Here is a 25579-nt window from a genome sequence, read left to right as displayed (position 1 = left end):
TGCATTGTCTGTTGCATGTCTATTCCATTGTCTGGCAGTTTTTGTTTTTGTTCTTGTGATGGTTTTATTTCTTGTATTGTAAGCTAAAAAAAAAAAAATTAATAAATATAATATTAAAAAAAAAAAAAAACAGTGTGCTTTATTAGAACCTCATGACATCCTGGAACGTACTTCTGTGTTGTAGCAGTAAAGGTGAGTTGATCGACTCAGCCAGAGGTAACTTTTCAGTGGGTGCAAGGACACTTAACTAGAGTCAGTATTTACTAAATTTAAAACATGAAGTCAGAATGACAATTGACAGACGTACTGTTGCAGAAGACAGCAAACCTCAGGAATGACAGGTAGTGCTTTCCATCTAATGGGTATGTCACTCCCAACAACTCTGCTTCACTCCTGGGTGCTTCAGCGGAACACACTGCCTCATTGAGAAGCCGCTGAGCAAATTTATTGTCAGAATATCATTATTACAGAAAAATTATGGATGGTATGAGTTTTCCCAAATCTAACTTAAGATCACCATGAGTCAGTACTGATCATCTTTAATAAGTTGGGTACAGATATTTAATGAAAAAGCTTATGTGCTTTAAAAAAAAGTGTTGTTTTATTAATGTATTATTTATTATCCTCTGAAAATTATAAACTTTTTCCAGATCAGGCTCCTCCAAAGCCAGAGCCAAGCTGCTGTTGTACATTAGATGCTGCAACATCCAGGGGAGTGGAGCCCCGCATGGCTTCAGAAGCTAAAAAACATGCATGTACACAAATAGTGTCACCAGCAAAGCAAACGGTTGTGTATGAAACAGCAAATTGCAGTCCAACAACATATCCCTTACATCTTCATATTCACTATTCTGTCCATAACAGCAAAGACTGTGGGTGACAGTGTGATCATGCATGTTTTTTATGTTGCAACATGATTTTATCCATCTTTTTGCAATATAACAGCTGGTAAATGCTGTAGTTCACTAAAAACAGGATATAACAAGAATAAATGAGTTAAAAGGGACAATTCAATGTGTTCACATTAGAAGAGTCAAAGGTAATATAAAATAATTCAGATTATTTATTTATTTTATTTTTTTCATGAATGGCTTAATAAAATGAAAAAATCTGTTTTATTTCGTACCACTGAAAAAGTACAAAAGAACAGATTGAGATTTTCTTTTAACAGAAGTTGGGTGTCCATGGGAACATGAACAGGTGTTTACTGCTGAAAATGAAGCTAAATTCAAACTAAATTTGTACTTGTATTCAAACTCTTGTTTGTGTTGATACTTTTGTTTGTGTTTAAATGTAAACAATTCTGTTTACTATTAACAGTTTTTTTCTCTGAGAGTTGGTTCATTTTCCTACAACATCGAGTGAGCAGAACAGAAAAATACTTTTTTCTTCAACCTGGTCTTTAAACAAGCAGCTTGCAACAACAAACCATTTAAGATTGAAAGTAATGTGGTTTTCTTTTAAGAGGAGATAAACATTTACATTTTATACTGTGTCCCTGGTACATTTACTCTGACATACTAACACATATATGATTCTGACACTTCTGTAGTAATCTATCATGTCTCTGCTTTCTTTTGAGAACAAGATTATACATACAACCCTTGTAGTTGTGAAAATATATTTATATGATATACTTTATTTTGGGGATGTCTAAAATGAAATATTGCAATGGGTGTGTGTGTGTGTTTCCAACATGACACACTGGACTATGGAAGATAGCGTCACCATAGTAACAGAATATCCCATGGTTAGAGGGTGGGAAAAAATAAGAAATAGAATACCATAATGTATGTAGTCACAAAACCCAAAACGAGCTGTCAAGAGATCCTGCTCCACACATTAACTGCGCTACATGCTGATGAATATTTTTAGAGATGAAAGTCATTTGCTAAAGGAGGGGTCATGATGCCTTGCAGCTGACGTCACAGACGCGTTCCACTGCGTTCGAATTCTTGCCGCCGCAAAAAAAAAAAAAAAAAAAAAAAAAAAAAAAAAAAAAAAAAAAAAAAAAAAAAAAAATTCTTGCCGCCGCCATATTGAGTACCTGCGCTGAGTACCTGAACCACACAGGTAGTCGGAGATGCCGTCAAAATGCTGTGCAGTTGGGTGTCACAAAAAGAAAGGAGACGGAGATATAGCTTTTTAATCGATTACCAAAGGAAGAAGAACGTCGTCAGAGATGGCTTTCAGCGATCAGGAGGGTTAACTGGACGCCGACTGCAAGTAGCCGTCTGTGCAGTGTACATTTCATATCAGGTGAGTTTCAGTGCAAGCTAGGAGAGCTAGCTTTAGCTAGCGGGGTTTGATGAACAAACTTTTTAGAGAAGTAACTGATTAGATTAAATCCGGACGCTTCTCTGCAGTCTGTGCTGTCTTAATAATAACTGACGATCGGTAAAACAGCAGCGGATATTTTAATCGGTTTCCCTATTGTTTTATTTATGGCCACGTCTGTGCACTAGCAGCATTTACAGAAACTGAAAACTGTAAATCAAATGCATTTGTGGCACAAAGGGTCTAATCGGATTTAATCTAATCAGTTAGATCAGGGATCCCCAACTCCGGTCCTCTAGACCAGTGTTTCTCAATCCTGGTCCTCGGGGACCACTGCCCTGCATGTTTTAGAGGTGTCCATCTTTAGCACACCTGACTCAAATGAATGGCTCGTTAGCAGGCTTGCAAAGAACTTGACAAGCAGTTCACGTTGATCTGAATCAGATGTGTTGGAGTTGGACAGAACTAAAACATGCAGGGCAGTGGTCCCTAAGGACCAGGATTGAGAAACACTGCTCTAGACCCACTGTCCTGCAGACATTTGATGTTTCCCTGCTTCAACACACCTGTCTCAAATTAATGGCTAATTAGCAGACTTGTACAGAGCTTGTTCGAGTCTTTTAATTTGAATCAGGTGTGTTTCAGCAGGGAGACATCCAAGAGCTGCAGGACAGTGGGCCTTGAGGACCAGGGTTGGGGATCACTGAGTTAGATTACTGCGTCTGTGACGTCTGCTGCAAGGCATCATATAAAATTTGTGTGTTAGGTGATTTATATTCCCTAAGAATATATTTCAGTTTGTTTTCTAATTCTAGTGTTAAACATTTTTCTCTCTTTTCTTACAAGGACACTGACTCAGAGGAGGAGCAGACAAAGGGTCTCATTGTGGGTATCCTTACTGTGTTGGAGGATGACTGTACTTCACCTCCTGCAAATGTGAGGAATCTTGCTGTTGTTGTGGAAGAAACGATCATTCTACAGGATCTTCCTGACCTGACAACGGCTTTTGCCTACCTCCTTGGGCTGATCTACAGTTTGAACCTTCAGTACCCAAAAGACCTGAGGTACACTTTTGAAACTGTTCAGAAGATTTTTATGGGACTTGGAACAGATCTCTCTGCAAGGGTAAGATCCCTTGAAAACAGACTCCTTCAGTGAATCCAGTAAGGGAGCTGTTGTGCTGTGATCAACCGTATCTGTTTTTCCATTTCAGGCTTTCTTGAAATTAGAGTTCTGACTTTTTTCACTGTATAAACCCTTAGTTCTAAAGAAGCTGCATAATACATATAAAAAGTGTTTAGACGTTACAATGCATTGTGGTTAGTGTTAAATGGTATTTTCTTAAGTGAGTTTACCTCCTAACTGTCTGATACAAAGGTTATTTTGTTCTTATTCTGGACTTGGCCTTGCCATCTTGTTACACATCTCAGGGTCTGTTAGCTGTACTTTGTTATATGTAATCTTGTACACAATCTTTTGAGCTGTGGTCTCATACATTTGTTAGGCTTGCACTAGTTTTATTCAGCTTTTTGAGCTGTTGTATAAAAATGTTTTATATCTTTGTTTTAATCAGTGTTACCTGTGAAGGTAAATTTCATACTTGCTGAACTTGGCGTTTTCAAAGATCCCCAACTGCACAAGAAAATGCTGAATTGCTGTCTTACCAGCTGTACTCTAACAAATGTTCTCAATAAAAAAAAAACTTTTCAATTTTGATGCTGCAATTTGAATTCTTAAATTACTTTTTTAGCATTGTGTAACAGTCAGTGTATACATTGATTACAATATAGTCATTTCATGTTACATTTTAATTTTTCAAAGTTAAAGCAACTTACAGTTGAGTTATTTAAGATTGTGATTCAGAGTTGTTGAAATCTAAAATTTGAGTTAGTTTGAATTTTAAGTTAGTGCAACTTGAGTCACAAATAATCAGGATTCAAATTAGCTATTTAAAATTTTAGGTTTATAGAACTTAAACTTGGGTAAGCAAAAAACATTGGATTCAGAGTTGTTATAATGTGGAATTTTAAATTACTGCAACTTATACTTTTAAGTCTCTCAAACTTATTATTAAATTAGAAAACTTAGAATTGAGAGTTGGACAAACTCATAGGCAAAACTAAAAGTGTTCAGTTTAAGTACTAAACTTAAAATTTTCCTGAAGTTTGTTGCCTTAAAATTTTGAGTTCGCCGAACTTTTCTATTTTTTACAGTGTGGGCTCTTTTTTTTTTTCAAGACAAAATCTTGCTTTATGACGTCAGTTGGAAGGTTGGAGCTTTGATAGTGCTATGATGTTGCCAAGCAACATGACAACATTTGCCTTTATGACGTCATTATTTTGGAAGGTTTATATTTAGTCAGACAGGAAATTCAGCATTTAGTTACCAGCAGCTGAGCGTTGAACAAGTTATTAATTCTCGTAAACTTGGATTTAACTGATTGGATCATGGAATACAGCTTAAAAGTGAATGAACACGAAACTTATGAAGAGTTTCTAAAAAGAAACATGAAAGCTGAAGTAGCGGAGCAAATATCAAGTTATAAAAAACTAAATTGCTCACTGGTGGAGGAAAATGGAAAGCTTAAGGCGAAAAATTTGAGTCTTTCGAAAGAACAAAAAAAGTTCAAAGAACTTGCTGAAAAATTAGAAAAAACTAACACGTTTCTGCTGGAAAAGAATCAACACTTAACCAAGGAGGTTAAAGAATCGAAGCATCAAAATGAACAGGATCAGACTATAACCAAAACTTTACTCAAGAAAATTGAAAACGCTGATTCTGAGATAATCAAATTGAAAGAACAATTAAAACAAAGTCAAGGTCATTTGAAAGAAACTGTGACTACATCAAAACAACACAAACAAACGGTGTTACGCCTGAATGCAGAAATGAGCGTAGAAAAGGAAAAATACAGAAGATTAGAGGAATTCTCCTCAAACTCACTGGCAGAGGAAACACGGAAATTTACCGAAATTAACAATAAATATCTCGAAGAAAAAGAGAAATTTAAATCAAATGCCAGGGAAGCTAAAGAAAAGATCCAAGGTCTGGAAACTCAAACAGAGGCACTGGTAAAAAATCTATGTAAAAAGGATGACTACATAAAATCCCTGGAAAGCGAAAAGACTGAACAGTCTGATACTATAGAGAAGCTGAGAAAGGATTATAAAGAAATGGAGAAGAATTATCTTGCAGAGTTAGGGCAATCATTAAGAAGGAAAAACGAAGATTTGGTTAGAAATATAAAGGACATGGAAGGAAGGCAAAAAATTCTGAAAGCAGAAAATGAAAAATATTTACAGCAATTAGAATTTCTCAAATTGCAAAACGCTTCTGAGAAAGAACTAAGAAAAACAATGGAAGATAACGTGCAAAATCTTGAGAACGAAAAGAAAACTTTGGGCGATCAAAATAAATCAATGGTCGAAGCGATCAAACATTTATTGAAGGTTAATTCAGATCTCACCCAGAAAAATGAACGTCTGAAGTCAACTGAACGCGTCTGTCAGACCAAAATTAAAGAGTTCAAAGCTGCCATGGACAGTATGTCTCACAAAGCGCTTATTTTCCAACGAGAAGTGCAGCAATGCCGCAATGTTTACGGTAATCCAAAGAAATTTCCTAAAGCATTCGGTCAGTTAGTGGAGAAATACTCAAACGGAGCTGATGTTTCAGAATACACAGAAGTGTTTCAGCATTTCACAGACGCGATGAAGCAAGTAAAAGATCGTATAGACAGGACCCACACAGCGCACAAAAATGAAATAAAGCGCTGGAAGCGTGCAAAAGATTATGTTGAAGATAGTTATTGCAATGAAAAGAGACTAAAGGAATATAATGATATGGTAGAAACATGTTTCTCGTTACGCTGTGAAAATAAAGAGCTGAAGAATAAGTTGGAAATGGCTCAGAAGACTACGGTAAAGCAAAGCGCTCACCAAAGATTATTTAACATCTTCAAGAGATGATTAAATCCTCCAAAGAACAGTCCAGGAAACAGAAGAGCAGGGTAACTTTTTTTTTACGAGGAGCACAGTGGCCTCTAACTTAAATTTTTAGGAGCGCAAGTGTTGTTTATTTTGTGGACGCAGGTGATGTGACAAAAATACTTTCAGGTAAAAAGAAGAGCTCCGGACATCAGCTTGATGTATAAAAAACGATGGTTTATTACAAAAAGTGACATCTTAAACAGAAATGCATCTCTAAAATTCTAAAATTCACTACACTGAAAGAAATTTGGAGTGGTATTTACTTCGGTGTGTTAATTTTTAACACATCAATGTGTCTAGTTAAGGACAACACATCTTGTGTTGAATTTAACACAATCAGTGTGTAAGCACATTTAACACACACTGTGTGTTAAATATGTCAACACAAAGATGTGTTGTTTATACAAAATTCTATATTATTTTCTTATATAGAACTTATGCTTAAAAGCCACTAGAACACTCACATTTGCATTAAATTCAAGTGACCTTTATTCAAAACAATTCATGGCAAACATTCAAATTAAAAACTGTCCAACATTAAACAACAATGGGATAACCTGTATATGATCAATGCAGGGGATATCAGGTCACACCGTCATGAACTGCAAGACCATAAAACAGTTAGAACCATTAACTATCCTTTCCCAAATTTACCGGTAGCTACTGGTAAAGCAGTTAAAAGTAATGCAAATTTATACAATCACTTTGTATCTTGGATTTATATATAGTGCATTTCCACTGAAATATGACAGCAAGTCTAGAGGTCTGATGTCCGCTAAATTTTTTACATTTATCATTTCATACTCATCAGTCCTCTCCACAACATATGAAAATAGATGATTATCAAAATATTTTACATTTAAAATTTTGAGAAAAATTAGCACTTCTTCCTTTTCACAATTGGGAACCAAGTGTATAATCTCTCCAAATAGATGTTCCCCTCTTACATCACGGTTTAAAGCAAGAACACAACCAGTTTTATATGTCTGACCAAGCCAACAGACAGAGTGAGCCACATGAATTGTGTCGCAAGTGCCAAAATCATACCCAAGTTCTTTCAGATTTTCAATTAACAGATTTCTTTTTTCCAAAGATCCAACCATCACTGGAAAGGCGTTTGGTACAGTCATTTTTTTCTTCAGTGGATCACTAAATTTCCAATTATACATACTTTGAACTTGATTCTTGTAAGCCAAAGTCTTAGAAATATTTATGAAATTACACACAACATGAGCATGTCTTTTCAGGGGACCATGCTCTCAAATCTCATACACCATAACTTCAAAAGTGGGCCAAACTTTATCATCATGCGCCAATAGTGAGTCATAAAATGATGTTTCGGGGTGAGTGGTCTGTCTGGATAAAGAATCTTGAACAAATTATGATGATCTATAACCAACTGCTTTAAGAAGACAGAGAGTCCAATGCTGACAACTGGAGCAAATACTATGCTAGAGATTTCTCTGAGGAGAAGGAACAATTTCCAATGTTGATCATGTTCATTTACAAAATCTCCAATTAGGAAGGGTAAAAAGAGGAAAAGGCACCACATCTGACTGGCCGTTTGTCTTATGGGATTATCTGATGTTCTCAAATTAAGAATTACACTTTGTTTTTTTCATTTGCAAAACCATAATCAAAGCTTACCAATCTGTCATTAAACTGCTCTAATGTGAAAAACTTTTCATTATAGATGAAATGTTTTAACATCAGTTTTACTTCAACCAAGGCAACACCCTCTAAAATGTCATGCATAATGTCAACACAAGAATTTTCAGTCACATGAAAGTAATTCAGTGAGTTTAAACAGGAATCCTCTTTTATGCCTGTTGAAGTTGGATTGTTATGCGCAACATGTTCTTTATAGTTTACTTTGGTTCGAAATTCCTGGTGATCATCATCAAATACACACTGGGCCACTTGTTTATCAGTAAGACAAAATTGGCAAAATCTGTTTGCTGAAAAGCTTTCTAGAAACCCTCCAGAGTGAATGGCAAGCAAGATTATCAGCAGTCAAAAGGCAGACAGTACCATGAAGGAGAGAAATCTGACCCTCAATTTCAACCTTTATCCCATCTGTTTCAAGAGATCGAATGTCATCCAACAAAGGCGCCAATATTTTGTCAAATCCATACCTTTAACGTGAAATAAAACATGAAAAATATAGTCTTTAAACAACACCACCTTTATTCTTTCTGGTGCCTGACAGATAAAACCTTTAAAATGACAGGAAAACAGTGAAATTATCTCATTTAAATGATATTTTCCATATTTACATGCCTCAAAAAAAAAAAAAAAAAAAAAAAAACCTTTCACAGGTTTCAAAGGATGGTTACATAAAACATAGTGTGTGAGCTCCAATATTACCACTTCCAAAGGCTTCAAAAAACAACCAGTTATCTTTAGAAAAAAAATGCACAGAAGTTTTTTTCTGTTTTGTTAAACAGACTTAAGGCACCATTATAAAACCAATCAAAACAATACACAAAACAATATACAAAATGCAATTGTGCAGTGTGCTTAGCAAAAAGAACACGGACCCTGTTAAACAAATCTTTAACTACTTTACCCTGCTAGCCACAATAAAACACAGAATCATCTCTGACCTTCAATGTATACAGAAGATACAGAATACAGAACAAGAAATGATGAGAGATTTATTTTATTTTATTTAACAGGGACAGAACATATTAAGAAACAAAGATAAAAAATCAGTGTAAATATGCCAGGGTTAGCCAAAAGGCTAATTTTCACCCATTGTCCCTGGCCAGATCTTACAAGGCTACCTGGTAACTAATAAAATATTATAAAAACACGTTATGAACGCACACATGCGCGGAATTACTAAAATGGTAAATATATATATATATATATATATATATATATATATATATATATATATATATATGTATATATATATATACACACACACATACATACACATACACACATATATATATATATACACACAGACACACACACATACACATAAATGTCACAAACGTAGAATTACTAAAATGATAAAATATATATATACATATATATATACACACAAACATATACATATATACATACATACATATACATACACACACACACACACACACATACATATATACACACATATACACATACACATACATATAAAATATACACATACACACATACATAACACCACATTACACATTACACAAGTACTAAAATTATACATATCAGTAACAAACCCTCAAAAAAAAAAAAAAAAAAATAAAACACAGACCATCATTTCATGCATCATCAGGAAGAAAAGAAAAAACACACTTTAAAAATATAAAAACAACATTAATGTTGACAAATATAGGTATCAATAAGCCACTTTTTTGTGGTGGAACGGAATGACTGGTAGGTGTCAAGTTGTCTGATATGACTTTTTACTATCGATACCAAGTAAATCTTTAATTCATACTGATCAACTAATTTTGAGCTACCACTGTGAATATTGTACATATATCTCTCTATATTTATGTATGGATTTGTTTTTTAGGTGATCAACGCCTATCTGACGTTGCTTGTTAGTAAATTCAACAAACACAGTGCTGACCAAGCTGCCTTCATTGACACTTACGAGACGACCCGCATCTAGACAAACAAAACTTCCAGACTCAAGGTGTTTAAAGAAATATATTATTAAATAGAAATGACTAAAATACAATGTTTAAATATTCTAACAAAATGTAAAAAAATAAATTAAAATGTAAATGTAGGCCATTTGTTTGCAACAGTTTTAATTTCTATGTAGGCATAACAAATGATCAAATTATAGGGAACATACTGAACAGTGTTTCTTTATATGGGAGAAGTTCACTGCACTTGTCATCTCAGGACACTGTAGCGATGATAAGTAATTCAAAACCAATCTGATGCTGCAACATCCAGAGGAGTGGAGCCCCGCATGGCTTCAGAAGCTAAAAAACATGCATGTACACAAATAGTGTCACCAGCAAAGCAAACGGTTGTGTACGAAACAGCAAATAGCAGTCCAACAACATATCCCTTACATCTTCATATTCACTATTCTGTCCATAACAGCAAAGACTGTGGGTGACAGTGTGATCATGCATGTTTTTTATGTTGCAACATGATTTTATCCATCTTTTTGCAATATAACAGCTGGTAAATGCTGTAGTTCACTAAAAACAGGATATAACAAGAATAAATGAGTTAAAAGGGACAATTCAATGTGTTCACATTAGAAGAGTCAAAGGTAATATAAAATAATTCAGATTATTTATTTATTTTATTTTTTTCATGAATGGCTTAATAAAATGAAAAAATCTGTTTTATTTCGTACCACTGAAAAAGTACAAAAGAACAGATTGAGATTTTCTTTTAACAGAAGTTGGGTGTCCATGGGAACATGAACAGGTGTTTACTGCTGAAAATGAAGCTAAATTCAAACTAAATTTGTACTTGTATTCAAACTCTTGTTTGTGTTGATACTTTTGTTTGTGTTTAAATGTAAACAATTCTGTTTACTATTAACAGTTTTTTTCTCTGAGAGTTGGTTCATTTTCCTACAACATCGAGTGAGCAGAACAGAAAAATACTTTTTTCTTCAACCTGGTCTTTAAACAAGCAGCTTGCAACAACAAACCATTTAAGATTGAAAGTAATGTGGTTTTCTTTTAAGAGGAGATAAACATTTACATTTTCTACTGTGTCCCTGGTACATTTACTCTGACATACTAACACATATATGATTCTGACACTTCTGTAGTAATCTATCATGTCTCTGCTTTCTTTTGAGAACAAGATTATACATACAACCCTTGTAGTTGTAAAAATATATTTATATGATATACTTTATTTTGGGGATGTCTAAAATGAAATATTGCAATATGGGTGTGTGTGTGTGTTTCCAACATGACACACTGGACTATGGAAGATAGCGTCACCATAGTAACAGAAGAGGGGGTGGAGCCTTGATAGTTCAATCATGATGTTGCCAAGCAACATGACAAAATTTGCCTTTATGATGTCAGAATTATTTTGGAAGGTATATATTTAGTCAGTCGGACAGGAAATTCATTATTTAGTTAGCAGCTAAGTATTGAACAAGTTATTAATTCTCGTAAACTTGGATTTAACTGATTGCATTATGGAGTACAGCGTAAAAGTGAATGAACACGAAACTTATGAAGAGTTTCTAAAAAGAAACATGAAAGCTGAAGTAGCGGAGCAAATATCAAGTTATAAAAAACAAAATTGCTCACTGGTGGAGGAAAATGGAAAGCTTAAGGCGAAAAATTTGAGTCTTTCGAAAGAACAAAAAAAGTTCAAAGAACTTGCTGAAAAATTAGAAAAAGCTAACACGTTTCTGCTGGAAAAGAATCAACACTTAACCAAGGAGGTTAAAGAATCGAAGCATCAAAATGAACAGGATCAGACTATAACCAAAACTTTACTCAAGAAAATTGAAAACGCTGATTCTGAGATAATCAAATTGAAAGAACAATTAAAACAAAGTCAAGGTCATTTGTAAGAAACTGTGACTACATCAAAACAACACAAACAAACGGTGTTACGCCTGGATGCAGAAATGAGCGTGGAAAAGGAAAAATACAGAAGATTAGAGGAATTCTCCTCAAACTCACTGGCAGAGGAAACACGGAAATTTACCGAAATTAACAATAAATATCTCGAAGAAAAAGAGAAATTTAAATCAAATGCCAGGGAAGCTAAAGAAAAGATCCAAGGTCTGGAAACTCAAACAGAGGCACTGGTAAAAAAATCTATGTAAAAAGGATGACTACATAAAATCCCTGGAAAGCGAAAAGACTGAACAGTCTGATACTATAGAGAAGCTGAGAAAGGATTATAAAGAAATGGAGAAGAATTATCTTGCAGAGTTAGGGCAATCATTAAGAAGGAAAAACGAAGATTTGGTTAGAAATATAAAGGACATGGAAGGAAGGATAAAAATTCTGAAAGCAGAAAATGAAAAATATTTACAGCAAATAGAATTTCTCAAATTGCAAAACGCTTCTGAGAAAGAACTAAGAACAACAATGGAAGATAACGTGCAAAATCTTGAGAACGAAAAGAAAACTTTGGGCGATCAAAATAAATCAATGGTCGAATCGATCAAACATTTATTGAAGGTTAATTCAGATCTCACCCAGAAAAATGAACGTCTGAAGTCAACTGAACGCGTCTGTCAGACCAAAATTAAAGAGTTCAAAGCTGCCATGGACAGTATGTCTCACAAAGCGCTTATTTTCCAACGAGATGTGCAGCAATGCCGCAATGTTTACGGTAATCCAAAGAAATTTCCTAAAGCATTCGGTCAGTTAGTGGAGAAATACTCAAACGGAGCTGATGTTTCAGAATACACAGAAATGTTTCAGCATTTCACAGAAGTGATGAAGCAAACAAGAGATCGTATAGACAGGACCCACACAGCGCACAAAAATGAAATAAAGCACTGGAAGCGTGCAAAAGATTATGCTGAAGATAGTTATTACAATGACAACAAACTAAAGGAATATAATGATATGGTAAAAACATGTTTCTCGTTACGCTGTGAAAATAAAGAGCTGAAGAAGGAGTTGGAAATGGCTCAGAAGACTACGGTAAAGCAAAGCGCTTACCAAAGATTATTTAACATCTTCAAGAGATGATTAAATCCTCCAAAGGACAGTCCAGGAAACAGAAGAGCAGGGTAACTTTTTTTTTTACGAGGAGCACAGTGGCCTCTAACTTAAATTTTTAGGAGCGCAAGTGTTGTTTATTTTGTGGACGCAGGTGATGTGACAAAAATACTTTCAGGTAAAAAGAAGAGCTCTGGACATCAGCTTGATGTATAAAAAACGATGGTTTATTACAAAAAGTGAAATCTTAAACAGAAATGCATCTCTAAAATTCTAAAATTCACTACACTGAAAGAAATTTGGAGTGGTATTTACTTCGGTAACATTTTCCACACAGAATCTCTTAGTAAAATTTACTTAAGATATTTTCAAGTAACTTCTACTAGCAGTTAAGAATTGCTCTTATCAGAATATTTAAGTAAATTTCATTTTTGTTTTTCTGTCCGTCACTGGAGTTTACTTGCATCATTAGAGTAAATATTACTTGGAAGACATGTTCACTTAATTACAAATCTCTCCTCAAGATTCATAGATTTTCATGCATTTTTAACTTGCTATTCTACTTTTTAAAAAAATAGATTTACATGCTATTTTAACTACACTCTCAGAACAGATGTATTAAAAATAACACATCGTGTTAATTTTTAACACATCAATGTGTCTAGTTAAGGACAACACATCTTGTGTTGAATTTAACACAATCAGTGTGTAAGCACATTTAACACACACTGTGTGTTAAATATGTCAACACAAAGATGTGTTGTTTATACAAAATTCTATATTATTTTCTTATATAGAACTTATGCTTAAAAGCCACTAGAACACTCACATTTGCATTAAATTCAAGTGACCTTTATTCAAAATAATTCAGTCACTTCGTGGAATAACAATTCATGGCAAACATTCAAATTAAAAACTGTCCAACATTAAACAACAATAGGATAACCTGTATATGATCAATGCAGGGGATATCAGGTCACACCGTCATGAACTGCAAGACCATAAAACAGTTAGAACCATTAACTATCCTTTCCCAAATTTACCGGTAGCTGCTGGTAAAGCAGTTAAAAGTAATGCAAATTTATACAATCACTTTGTATCTTGGATTTATATATAGTGCATTTCCACTGAAATATGACAGCAAGTCTAGAGGTCTGATGTCCGCTAAATTTTTTACATTTATCATTTCATACTCATCAGTCCTCTCCACAACATATGAAAATAGATGATCATCAAAATATTTCACAGTTAAAATTTTGAGAAAAATTAGCACTTCTTCCTTTTCACAATTGGGAACCAAGTGTATAATCTCTCCAAACAGACGTTCCCCTCTTACATCAGGGTTTACATCAAGAACACAACCAGTTTTATATGTCTGACCAAGCCAACAGACAGAGTGAGCCACATGAATTGTGTCGCAAGTGCCAAAATCATACCCAAGTTCTTTCAGATTTTCAATTAACAGATTTCTTTTTTCCAAAGATCCAACCATCACTGGAAAGGCGTTTGGTACAGTCATTTTTTTCTTCAGTGGATCACTAAATTTCCAATTATACATACTTTGAACTTGATTCTTGTAAGCCAAAGTCTTAGAAATATTTATGAAATTACACACAACATGAGCATGTCTTTTCAGGGGACCATGCTCTCAAATCTCATACACCATAACTTCAAAAGAAACAAAGATAAAAAATCAGTGTAAATATGCCAGGGTTAGCCAAAAGGCTAATTTTCACCCATTGTCCCTGGCCAGATCTTACAAGGCTACCTGGTAACTAATAAAATATTATAAAAACACGTTATGAACGCACACATGCGCAGAATTACTAAAATGGTATATATATATATATATATATATATATATATATATATATACACACATACATACACATACACACATATATATATATATACACACACACATACACACATACACATAAATGTCACAAACGTAGAATTACTAAAATGATAAAATATATATATACATATATATATACACAAACATATACATATATACATACATACATATACATACACACACACACACACACACACATATACACATACACATACATACACATATACACATACACACATACATAACACCACATTACACATTACACAAGTACTAAAATTATACATATCAGTAACAAACCCTCAAAAAAACAAAACAAAAAAAAAACACAGACCATCATTTCATGCATCATCAGGAAGAAAAGAAAAAACACACTTTAAAAATATAAAAACAACATTAATGTTGACAAATATAGGTATCAATAAGCCACTTTTTTGTGGTGGAACGGAATGACTGGTAGGTGTCAAGTTGTCTGATATGACTTTTTACTATAGATACCAAGTAAATCTTTAATTCATACTGATCAACTAATTTTGAGCTACCACTGTGAATATTGTACATATATCTCTCTATATTTATGTATGAATTTGTTTTTTAGGTGATCAACGCCTATCTGACGTTGCTTGTTAGTAAATTCAACAAACACAGTGTTGACCAAGCTGCCTTCATTGACACTTATGAGACGACCCGCATCTGGACAAACAAAACTTCCAGACTCAAGGTGTTTAAAGAAATATATTATTAAACAGAAATGACTAAAATACAATGTTTAAATAATCTAACAAAATGTAAAAAAATACATTAAAATGTAAATGTAGGCCATTTGTTTGCAACAGTTTTAATTTCTATGTAGGCATAACAAATGATCAAATTATAGGGAACATACTGAACAGTGTTTCTTTATATGGGAGAAGTTCACTGCACTTGTCATCTCAGGACACTGTAGCGATGATAAGTAATTCAAAACCAATCTGATGCTGCAACATCCAGAGGAGTGGAGCCCCGCATGGCTTCAGAAGCTAAAAAACATGCATGTACACAAATAGTGTCACCAGCAAAGCAAACGGTTGTGTACGAAACAGCAAATAGCAGTCCAACAACATATCCCTTACATCTTCATATTCACTATTCTGTCCATAACAGCAAAGACTGTGGGTGACAGTGTGATCATGCATGTTTTTTATGTTGCAACATGATTTTATCCATCTTTTTGCAATATAACAGCTGGTAAATGCTGTAGTTCACTAAAAACAGGATATAACAAGAATAAATGAGTTAAAAGGGACAATTCAATGTGTTCACATTAGAAGAGTCAAAGGTAATATAAAATAATTCAGATTATTTATTTATTTTATTTTTTTCATGAATGGCTTAATAAAATGAAAAAATCTGTTTTATTTCGTACCACTGAAAAAGTACAAAAGAACAGATTGAGATTTTCTTTTAACAGAAGTTGGGTGTCCATGGGAACATGAACAGGTGTTTACTGCTGAAAATGAAGCTAAATTCAAACTAAATTTGTACTTGTATTCAAACTCTTGTTTGTGTTGATACTTTTGTTTGTGTTTAAATGTAAACAATTCTGTTTACTACTAACAGTTTTTTTCTCTGAGAGTTGGTTCATTTTCCTCCAACATCGAGTGAGCAGAACAGAAAAATACTTTTTTCTTCAACCTGGTCTTTAAACAAGCAGCTTGCAACAACAAACCATTTAAGATTGAAAGTAATGTGGTTTTCTTTTAAGAGGAGATAAACATTTACATTTTCTACTGTGTCCCTGGTACATTTACTCTGACATACTAACACATATATGATTCTGACACTTCTGTAGTAATCTATCATGTCTCTGCTTTCTTTTGAGAACAAGATTATACATACAACCCTTGTAGTTGTGAAAATATATTTATATGATATACTTTATTTTGGGGATGTCTAAAATGAAATATTGCAATATGGGTGTGTGTGTGTGTTTCCAACATGACACACTGGACTATGGAAGATAGCGTCACCATAGTAACAGAATATCCCATGGTTAGAGGGTGGGAAAAAATAAGAAATAGAATACCATAATGTATGTAGTCACAAAACCCAAAACTAGTGTGCCTCTAGAGAGAGAGAGTGGCGCCATCTCCGTTCACTGCAATGGTTCAGTTTTTTCACAGCAATGGCGGCGTATGGAGCCCCTCAAAAGTACCCGGAAGTTAGCAAAAGCTAAGCGACGGTCAACGTATTTCAATGGAGCAGATTGTCGGAGCTACACTTCTTCAAGGTAAGATGTTTTAATAGTCATATTTCCATATCAGTTGTGCATCGCAATCAACTTGACAGGAGTAAATAAATATGTTGACGGATTGTCACCGTCTAGATTAATATATTTAGAGATTATAAACCGATAAAAGTTTATGCTAGCACACTGATAGCAACAGATGCCACAGGCTGATGAATGTAAATTCTGTTCGTCAATATAAATTGATCCAACGCCGTTGATAGCGAGGTTAATGTGTAGGGAGAGCAATTGTAGTTACATTTTTATTTAATTTTAATGTATTTATAAGGCTGTGGAATAATGGACAAAGATATGAAAATGAATACACAGTATTAGATAGCACAATACTCTTAGTATATATGTTTACAATCTTTGCAACTCTAAAACCTAACCTGTTAAATGTAACAAACATGTTAACCTTAAGAACTTAACAAAATATACAAATACAAAATAAGTGGCTGATTGTACTTGAATGCATTTGCTGCACTAGACAGCACTCAGTGTGCAGGATGAGAGCAGAGAAGCAGAGAGATGCTTAAGGGAAGTATAACACTCTTCCCTCGTGCAGCATTGTCCTGAAGAACTTTCAGCTGTTCTGGGGTTGCCTGACGTTAACTGGGATACTGTTCTTCTTCACCTTCCTGGTTTGGCCACTTTTAGGTGTTGTTTCCTGTCTTTTTTTTCTACATTCTGCAACCTCAACCATATAAATCTCTCTGTGATGTGTTCTCGGTGTTTAATTTAAAAATATTAAACTTCCCAATGATATGGTCTTTGAAAATGTGTAAATGCATTGTTTTAATATGATTACCTCACATATTTTTTGGTTTTTACAGTCCCTGATGGTGGTCAAATGTATCCTGCTGACTTTGGCCATCCATATTTTCCTTCTGTCCCTGTCTTTGGGGAAGCCATACATACGCACGCCTTTCTCTGAGCGAGTGGAGCATCCCCATGCAGCACAGCATACCATGGTGAAGACTGTATTCAAGGATAGCAGAGAAAAGAAATGGCTAGACATGCTGATCTAGTCGAGTTTTATGCTATTGTAAAGGAATTCTTTTAGGTATTAAATGCATTTGGAAAACAAAGGGTGTTTGTCTGATTTATTATGTATATGTAGGGAGTAAGTCTTGGGATAGTTAACAAATAGTGATAGAAAGCCATGTATTTTCCATGAATTGAATTCAAAATTTTATTTATTTGCCATGGATTTTCTGTAAGAACACATTATATTGTGAGTCCAGACTTAGTTATCAGTCTGCATCAGTGAAAATAAGTCTTAAGACTTAAAAGCAATTCACACAAGTAGATACTAATAAGTAAGAATAGATAACCCATTTATTTGAAATGAATTGGGATCTAAATTTTATTTATTGGATATAGATTTCCTGTAAGAACCGTTATCATTATGCTGTGAGCCTAGATTTATTGTGTAGTCACTTGGTAAATCATTGTCGTCACCTGTTGGTATGCCTCAGTCAAGTCTGAAAGATAAAGTTAAAAAAACAGAAAATATTACGATTTACATTGCTGTTGATGTCATACAGGTTTAGTAAACTTAACATGATTCATATCAATGAACACAACTATAAAAATATTGCAAAGCAAAGCCTTCATTGATCATTATTTACCGATTATCGTAGTTTTCTTATTATTTTGTATTGGCCGCCAAGCACTTCCTGGAACTTTTGGAGGCTACATGGACCACGTGATCGGCAAGCGTTTTGAGCTTCCGGTGGCGCCACTCTCTCTCTAGAGGCACACTACCCAAAACGAGCTGTCAAGAGATTCTGCTCCACACATTAACTGCGCTACATGCTGATGAATATTTTTAGAGATGAAAGTCATTTGCTAAAGGAGGGGTCATGATGCCTTGCAGCTGACGTCACAGACGCGTTCCACTGCGTTCGAATTCTTGCCGCCGCCATATTGAGTACCTGCGCTGAGTACCTGAACCACACAGGTAGTCGGAGATGCCGTCAAAATGCTGTGCAGTTGGGTGTCACAAAAAGAAAGGAGACGGAGATATAGCTTTTTATCGATTACCAAAGGAAGAAGAACGTCGTCAGAGATGGCTTTCAGCGATCAGGAGGGTTAACTGGACGCCGACTGCAAGTAGCCGTCTGTGCAGTGTACATTTCATATCAGGTGAGTTTCAGTGCAAGCTAGGAGAGCTAGCTTTAGCTAGCGGGGTTTGATGAACAAACTTTTTAGAGAAGTAACTGATTAGATTAAATCCGGACGCTTCTCTGCAGTCTGTGCTGTCTTAATAATAACTGACGATCGGTAAAACAGCAGCGGATATTTTAATCGGTTTCCCTATTGTTTTATTTATGGCCACGTCTGTGCACTAGCAGCATTTACAGAAACTGAAAACTGTAAATCAAATGCATTTGTGGCACAAAGGGTCTAATCGGATTTAATCTAATCAGTTAGATCAGGGATCCCCAACTCCGGTCCTCTAGACCAGTGTTTCTCAATCCTGGTCCTCGGGGACCACTGCCCTGCATGTTTTAGAGGTGTCCATCTTTAGCACACCTGACTCAAATGAATGGCTCGTTAGCAGGCTTGCAAAGAACTTGATAAGCAGTTCACGTTGATCTGAATCAGATGTGTTGGAGTTGGACAGAACTAAAACATGCAGGGCAGTGGTCCCTAAGGACCAGGATTGAGAAACACTGCTCTAGACCCACTGTCCTGCAGACATTTGATGTTTCCCTGCTTCAACACACCTGTCTCAAATTAATGGCTAATTAGCAGACTTGTACAGAGCTTGTTCGAGTCTTTTAATTTGAATCAGGTGTGTTTCAGCAGGGAGACATCCAAGAGCTGCAGGACAGTGGGCCTTGAGGACCAGGGTTGGGGACCACTGAGTTAGATTACTGCGTCTGTGACGTCTGCTGCAAGGCATCATATAAAATTTGTGTGTTAGGTGATTTATATTCCCTAAGAATATATTTCAGTTTGTTTTCTAATTCTAGTGTTAAACATTTTTCTCTCTTTTCTTACAAGGACACTGACTCAGAGGAGGAGCAGACAAAGGGTCTCATTGTGGGTATCCTTACTGTGTTGGAGGATGACTGTACTTCACCTCCTGCAAATGTGAGGAATCTTGCTGTTGTTGTGGAAGAAACGATCATTCTACAGGATCTTCCTGACCTGACAACGGCTTTTGCCTACCTCCTTGGGCTGATCTACAGTTTGAACCTTCAGTACCCAAAAGACCTGAGGTACACTTTTGAAACTGTTCAGAAGATTTTTATGGGACTTGGAACAGATCTCTCTGCAAGGGTAAGATCCCTTGAAAACAGACTCCTTCAGTGAATCCAGTAAGGGAGCTGTTGTGCTGTGATCAACCGTATCTTTTTTCATTTCAGGCTTTCTTGAAATTAGAGTTCTGACTTTTTTCACTGTATAAACCCTTAGTTCTAAAGAAGCTGCATAATACATATAAAAAGTGTTTAGACGTTACAATGCATTGTGGTTAGTGTTAAATGGTATTTTCTTAAGTGAGTTTACCTCCTAACTGTCTGATACAAAGGTTATTTTGTTCTTATTCTGGACTTGGCCTTGCCATCTTGTTACACATCTCAGGGTCTGTTAGCTGTACTTTGTTATATGTAATCTTGTACACAATCTTTTGAGCTGTGGTCTCATACATTTGTTAGGCTTGCACTAGTTTTATTCAGCTTTTTGAGCTGTTGTATAAAAATGTTTTATATCTTTGTTTTAATCAGTGTTACCTGTGAAGGTAAATTTCATACTTGCTGAACTTGGCGTTTTCAAAGATCCCCAACTGCACAAGAAAATGCTGAATTGCTGTCTTACCAGCTGTACTCTAACAAATGTTCTCAATAAAAAAAAACTTTTCAATTTTGATGCTGCAATTTGAATTCTTAAATTACTTTTTTAGCATTGTGTAACAGTCAGTGTATACATTGATTACAATATAGTCATTTCATGTTACATTTTAATTTTTCAAAGTTAAAGCAACTTACAGTTGAGTTATTTAAGATTGTGATTCAGAGTTGTTGAAATCTAAAATTTGAGTTAGTTTGAATTTTAAGTTAGTGCAACTTGAGTCACAAATAATCAGGATTCAAATTAGCTATTTAAAATTTTAGGTTTATAGAACTTAAACTTGGGTAAGCAAAAAACATTGGATTCAGAGTTGTTATAATGTGGAATTTTAAATTACTGCAACTTATACTTTTAAGTCTCTCAAACTTATTATTAAATTAGAAAACTTAGAATTGAGAGTTGGACAAACTCATAGGCAAAACTAAAAGTGTTCAGTTTAAGTACTAAACTTAAAATTTTCCTGAAGTTTGTTGCCTTAAAATGTTGAGTTCGCCGAACTTTTCTATTTTTTACAGTGTGGGCTCTTTTTTTTTTTCAAGACAAAATCTTGCTTTATGACGTCAGTTGGAAGGTTGGAGCTTTGATAGTGCTATGATGTTGCCAAGCAACATGACAACATTTGCCTTTATGACGTCATTATTTTGGAAGGTTTATATTTAGTCAGACAGGAAATTCAGCATTTAGTTACCAGCAGCTGAGCGTTGAACAAGTTATTAATTCTCGTAAACTTGGATTTAACTGATTGCATCATGGAATACAGCGTAAAAGTGAATGAACACGAAACTTATGAAGAGTTTCTAAAAAGAAACATGAAAGCTGAAGTAGCGGAGCAAATATCAAGTTATAAAAAACTAAATTGCTCACTGGTGGAGGAAAATGGAAAGCTTAAGGCGAAAAATTTGAGTCTTTCGAAAGAACAAAAAAAGTTCAAAGAACTTGCTGAAAAATTAGAAAAAACTAACACGTTTCTGCTGGAAAAGAATCAACACTTAACCAAGGAGGTTAAAGAATCAAAGCTTCAAAATGAACAGGATCAGACTATAACCAAAACTTTACTCAAGAAAATTGAAAACGCTGATTCTGAGATAATCAAATTGAAAGAACAATTAAAACAAAGTCAAGGTCATTTGAAAGAAACTGTGACTACATCAAAACAACACAAACAAACGGTGTTACGCCTGGATGCAGAAATGAGCGTAGAAAAGGAAAAATACAGAAGATTAGAGGAATTCTCCTCAAACTCACTGGCAGAGGAAACACGGAAATTTACCGAAATTAACAATAAATATCTCGAAGAAAAAGAGAAATTTAAATCAAATGCCAGGGAAGCTAAAGAAAAGATCCAAGGTCTGGAAACTCAAACAGAGGCACTGGTAAAAAATCTATGTAAAAAGGATGACTACATAAAATCCCTGGAAAGCGAAAAGACTGAACAGTCTGATATTATAGAGAAGCTGAGAAATAGTTATAAAGAACTGGAGAAGGATTATCTTGCAGAGTTAGGGCAATCATTTAGAAGGAAAAACGAAGATTTGGTTAGAAATATAAAGGACATGGAAGGAAGGCTAAAAATTCTGAAAGCAGAAAATGAAAAATATTTACAGCAAATAGAATTTCTCAAATTGCAAAACGCTTCTGAGAAAGAACTAAGAAAAACAATGGAAGATAACGTGCAAAATCTTGAGAACGAAAAGAAAACTTTGGGCGATCAAAATAAATCAATGGTCGAATCGATCAAACATTTATTGAAGGTTAATTCAGATCTCACCCAGAAAAATGAACGTCTGAAGTCAACTGAACGCGTCTGTCAGACCAAAATTAAAGAGTTCAAAGCTGCCATGGACAGTATGTCTCACAAAGCGCTTATTTTCCAACGAGAAGTGCAGCAATGCCGCAATGTTTACGGTAATCCAAAGAAATTTCCTAAAGCATTCGGTCAGTTAGTGGAGAAATACTCAAACGGAGCTGATGTTTCAGAATACACAGAAGTGTTTCAGCATTTCACAGACGCAATGAAGCAAGTAAGAGATCGTATAGACAGGACCCACACAGCGCACAAAAATGAAATAAAGCACTGGAAGCGTGCAAAAGATTATGCTGAAGATAGTTATTACAATGACAACAAACTAAAGGAATATAATGATATGGTAGAAACATGTTTCTCGTTACGCTGTGAAAATAAAAAGCTGAAGAAGGAGTTGGAAACGTCTCAGAAGACTACGGTAAAGCAAAGCGCTTACCAAAGATTATTTAACATCTTCAAGAGATGATTAAATCCTCCAAAGGACAGTCCAGGAAACAGAAGAGCAGGGTAACTTTTTTTTTTACGAGGAGCACAGCGGCCCCTAACTTAAATTTTTAGGAGCGCAAGTGTTGTTTATTTTGTGGACGCAGGTGATGTGACAAAAATACTTTCAGGTAAAAAGAAGAGCTCCGGACATCAGCTTGATGTATAAAAAACGATGGTTTATTACAAAAAGTGAAATCTTAAACAGAAATGCATCTCTAAAATTCTAAAATTCACTACACTGAAAGAAATTTGGAGTGGTATTTACTTCGGTGTGTTAATTTTTAACACATCAATGTGTCTAGTTAAGGACAACACATCTTGTGTTGAATTTAACACAATCAGTGTGTAAGCACATTTAACACACACTGTGTGTTAAATATGTCAACACAAAGATGTGTTGTTTATACAAAATTCTATATTATTTTCTTATATAGAACTTATGCTTAAAAGCCACTAGAACACTCACATTTGCATTAAATTCAAGTGACCTTTATTCAAAACAATTCATGGCAAACATTCAAATTAAAAACTGTCCAACATTAAACAACAATAGGATAACCTGTATATGATCAATGCAGGGGATATCAGGTCACACCGTCATGAACTGCAAGACCATAAAACAGTTAGAACCATTAACTATCCTTTCCCAAATTTACCGGTAGCTACTGGTAAAGCAGTTAAAAGTAATGCAAATTTATACAATCACTTTGTATCTTGGATTTATATATAGTGCATTTCCACTGAAATATGACAGCAAGTCTAGAGGTCTGATGTCCGCTAAATTTTTTACATTTATCATTTCATACTCATCAGTCCTCTCCACAACATATGAAAATAGATGATCATCAAAATATTTCACATTTAAAATTTTGAGAAAAATTAGCACTTCTTCCTTTTCACAATTGGGAACCAAGTGTATAATCTCTCCAAATAGATGTTCCCCTCTTACATCACGGTTTAAAGCAAGAACACAACCAGTTTTATATGTCTGACCAAGCCAACAGACAGAGTGAGCCACATGAATTGTGTCGCAAGTGCCAAAATCATACCCAAGTTCTTTCAGATTTTCAATTAACAGATTTCTTTTTTCCAAAGATCCAACCATCACTGGAAAGGCGTTTGGTACAGTCATTTTTTTCTTCAGTGGATCACTAAATTTCCAATTATACATACTTTGAACTTGATTCTTGTAAGCCAAAGTCTTAGAAATATTTATGAAATTACACACAACATGAGCATGTCTTTTCAGGGGACCATGCTCTCAAATCTCATACACCATAACTTCAAAAGTGGGCCAAACTTTATCATCATGCGCCAATAGTGAGTCATAAAATGATGTTTCGGGGTGAGTGGTCTGTCTGGATAAAGAATCTTGAACAAATTATGATGATCTATAACCAACTGCTTTAAGAAGACAGAGAGTCCAATGCTGACAACTGGAGCAAATACTATGCTAGAGATTTCTCTGAGGAGAAGGAACAATTTCCAATGTTGATCATGTTCATTTACAAAATCTCCAATTAGGAAGGGTAAAAAGAGGAAAAGGCACCACATCTGACTGGCCGTTTGTCTTATGGGATTATCTGATGTTCTCAAATTAAGAATTACACTTTGTTTTTTTCATTTGCAAAACCATAATCAAAGCTTACCAATCTGTCATTAAACTGCTCTAATGTGAAAAACTTTTCATTATAGATGAAATGTTTTAACATCAGTTTTACTTCAACCAAGGCAACACCCTCTAAAATGTCATGCATAATGTCAACACAAGAATTTTCAGTCACATGAAAGTAATTCAGTGAGTTTAAACAGGAATCCTCTTTTATGCCTGTTGAAGTTGGATTGTTATGCGCAACATGTTCTTTATAGTTTACTTTGGTTCGAAATTCCTGGTGATCATCATCAAATACACACTGGGCCACTTGTTTATCAGTAAGACAAAATTGGCAAAATCTGTTTGCTGAAAAGCTTTCTAGAAACCCTCCAGAGTGAATGGCAAGCAAGATTATCAGCAGTCAAAAGGCAGACAGTACCATGAAGGAGAGAAATCTGACCCTCAATTTCAACCTTTATCCCATCTGTTTCAAGAGATCGAATGTCATCCAACAAAGGCGCCAATATTTTGTCAAATCCATACCTTTAACGTGAAATAAAACATGAAAAATATAGTCTTTAAACAACACCACCTTTATTCTTTCTGGTGCCTGACAGATAAAACCTTTAAAATGACAGGAAAACAGTGAAATTATCTCATTTAAATGATATTTTCCATATTTACATGCCTCAAAAAAAAAACAAAAAAAAAAAAAAAACCTTTCACAGGTTTCAAAGGATGGTTACATAAAACATAGTGTGTGAGCTCCAATATTACCACTTCCAAAGGCTTCAAAAAACAACCAGTTATCTTTA

At 34.8% G+C, this 25579-nt stretch overlaps 1 long non-coding RNA gene across 2 annotated transcripts; it reads left to right on the top strand.

The window, feature by feature from the left end:
• The first annotated feature begins 1908 nt into the window (after window positions 1-1908).
• LOC121634245 lies at window positions 1909-20896 on the top strand. Of its 2 annotated transcripts, XR_006009202.1 has the most exons (3): window positions 1909-1945; window positions 18911-19167; window positions 20032-20896. It is a non-coding gene; the product is annotated as an uncharacterized LOC121634245 (long non-coding RNA). The 2 variants fall into 2 exon arrangements; XR_006009201.1 differs by lacking the exon at window positions 1909-1945 and having other exon boundaries at window positions 18695-19167.
• The last annotated feature ends 4683 nt before the right edge of the window (window positions 20897-25579 follow it).

The sequence above is a fragment of the Melanotaenia boesemani genome, chromosome 22, assembly GCF_017639745.1.
Source record: "Melanotaenia boesemani isolate fMelBoe1 chromosome 22, fMelBoe1.pri, whole genome shotgun sequence".
NCBI classification, from domain to species: Eukaryota; Metazoa; Chordata; class Actinopteri; order Atheriniformes; family Melanotaeniidae; genus Melanotaenia; species Melanotaenia boesemani.
The sequence above is the reverse complement of the archived record's forward strand: the minus strand, read 5'-3'. Positions and strand labels throughout refer to the sequence as shown.